Genomic DNA, 2,468 nt, shown 5'->3' on the forward strand with positions numbered 1-2,468 from the left:
GCTTATCTTCTTGGCCACATTTTATATAGCCAATGAAGACATGCCAGCAACTGTCCCATGTATAACTTTGCATTAGAGCACCAGGTCTGTTGGATGGTGGTGGCAGGCACTATTACTTTATATCCAGGTAAAAGGCCAATTTTAAAAACTGCCACTTGGAGATAAAAATCAAGGGCACAATATACCCAGAAAAGTATTGAGCAATCTCGTATCCCAAATGATGTGAACACTTTCAGAAACCAATGGTAAATTGAACCCATGTTTCCCAGCTATGGAGATATTAATACATTGATTCAAATCCCGTTACTCAATCCACATAGCCCTGAGGTCATCCTGCAAAGTGCGTATCAAAAAATAAGAAGTTAGGGTGACAAAGTTTGACAGTGATGTTTTACAAGTCAAACTTGGAAGGTCACAGTAAGCATACCTATGCTGAGAGAAAAGCATCAAATCCTTTGTGTACACATTTAGTTTTACTGTAACAAAGCAACTTGTATACTTTTAACGTTTAAAACTGAGCATCATCTTTCCTTTCCAGTGAAACAAAAAGAAAATTTACAAATAAACAGGAACAAAATTACCATAGAGAATGCCAATTCCAAATAAGATCCTACAGGTTCTGCCGATTCTCCCATTGAGTGGCAGGGCTCAAGTCATCATTAGGAGAGAATTTATTTTTAAAAGTGTCATCTTAAACTGCAAGGATGTCTGTCAAATATCACAATTAAACATGCCAGAGGAGAAGCCGTGTTGTCAAAATGCCCCCTTAACCCATCCAGACATCTCAAACCCACCCTTTTCTGACCTTCTATGACCCCATTTTTTAAAGTCTTTTTTTTCTTTTTTTAAACAAGAGAAAGTAGAAAGATACAAATTGGTAAATGCTAACTGTCCATATTCACGTAGAGACATGCTGTACTCTCTAAGCCCAATATACAGAGAAAGGAGGAAAAAAGCGAGAATTCTATGCACTACTACACAGGCACTTAGCACCCTCCAGCTTCCAGCAAAGCGAAGGGAGCAGGTTTTTCTTTTATCCCACAGAGCTCGGTGGTGTTGATTCCATACAGTTTTTGTTGAGACAGGAAGGGATAAAAATGAACTTCGAACAGAAAGGGGTAGAGACTCTTTTCCCATTGTATTGTGCTCAAGATATTTCCCGAAAAATAAGTTGAGAACCATGGAGTTGAGAAAAGAGACCTCAAGAACAGGGCGACTGAGCACAAGAGGGGAAAAAAAAAAAAAAAAAAAGACTGCAACTTGCTCCCAGGGACTGGAGAAAATTTAAAAAAAGGAAGGTTGGAATTCATCAGTGTTCTATTAGTCATCTTCTCCTTCATCCTCCTCTCTTTCCTCCCCTTCATCATCATCTTCATCTTCTTCACCTTCATCCTCATCTCCTTCTTCATCAATATCTTCTAATCTTTCCTCCTCTTAATCATCATCATCATCATCTTCTCCTTCTCCTTCTTCATCATCCATATCAGGAACCAAGTAGTTCTGTAATGGGTTTGGCCAAATATCATCTTTGATGGCCTCTCCTAACTCATCAGCACCTGCATCAGAATGGTCAGTAAACCAGGTAAAGAAGTTCTCTGGTTCCTCATGCTGCCTCTTCCTGCTGGCTTTATTCTGCGTTTGACTTGAACGTTTCATCAAATCCTTTCCAGATTTCCATTTGATTTCGGTGGACTTTGAAGATGGATCACCACTCTCACTCAGATGAAATTCTTTGGAGAGAACTTTATTTTAAAAATAAGGATTTTCATCAAAATAAAAATTTATTCTGTAACCTGATTTAATATCTTCAAATTCTGTCACTTCAACTCTGGTCAAATAATGCAGTGCCTCTTCGTCTTCCTTCCCAAACAGTGCAGACAATTGTGGATGGTTGACAAATGTTGTTACCCAAAAATTTGGGATTTTGGCGATCAATTCTGACCTCTTCTGAAAAAATGGTTGGTGGAGTTTGTTATATTTCTGTTCTACTTTCAAAATCTCCTCTCTGGCTTGTTCATTAAGTCTGTCTATTTCATTTTGTACTTCATCAATGTGTTCAATTGCTTCTTGCTGTTCTTTTTCTCCCTTCTTCGGCAAGCCTGCAGAAGCCGGTGTCTCCTCTGGTCCCAGAGCAGGCGGTGGTCTTGGTTTATTCTTTTGAGGCAGGAGTGAAGACTGCCCTTTAGGGGCCATGCTGTTCGGGAAGTCCTAGAACCAGACCACGAGTCTCCTCGCCCGTCCGGAAGCAGGCTGAATACTGGAAGATTTTTATTATTTTATTTTTATAGCTTTTTTATTTTTAATTTTTATGAGTACATAATGGGTGTATATATTTATGGGGCATATAAAATGTTTTGATAGGGGCATGCAATATGAAATAGTTAACCACTTCAAAGAGAATGGGGTATCCATTTCCTCAAGCATTTATCCTTTGAGTTACAAACAATCCAATTACACTCGTGAAGTTG

General features: G+C 38.9%; 1 pseudogene across 1 annotated transcript; it reads right to left on the bottom strand.

The window, feature by feature from the left end:
- Window positions 1-891: 891 nt before the first annotated feature.
- Window positions 892-2,254, bottom strand: LOC126945948 (protein SET-like; annotated as a pseudogene). The gene has a single exon (XR_007722558.1). The product of XR_007722558.1 is annotated as a protein SET-like (transcript).
- Window positions 2,255-2,468: the final 214 nt, after the last annotated feature.

Source organism: Macaca thibetana, chromosome X (genome assembly GCF_024542745.1).
Source record: "Macaca thibetana thibetana isolate TM-01 chromosome X, ASM2454274v1, whole genome shotgun sequence".
NCBI classification, from domain to species: Eukaryota; Metazoa; Chordata; class Mammalia; order Primates; family Cercopithecidae; genus Macaca; species Macaca thibetana.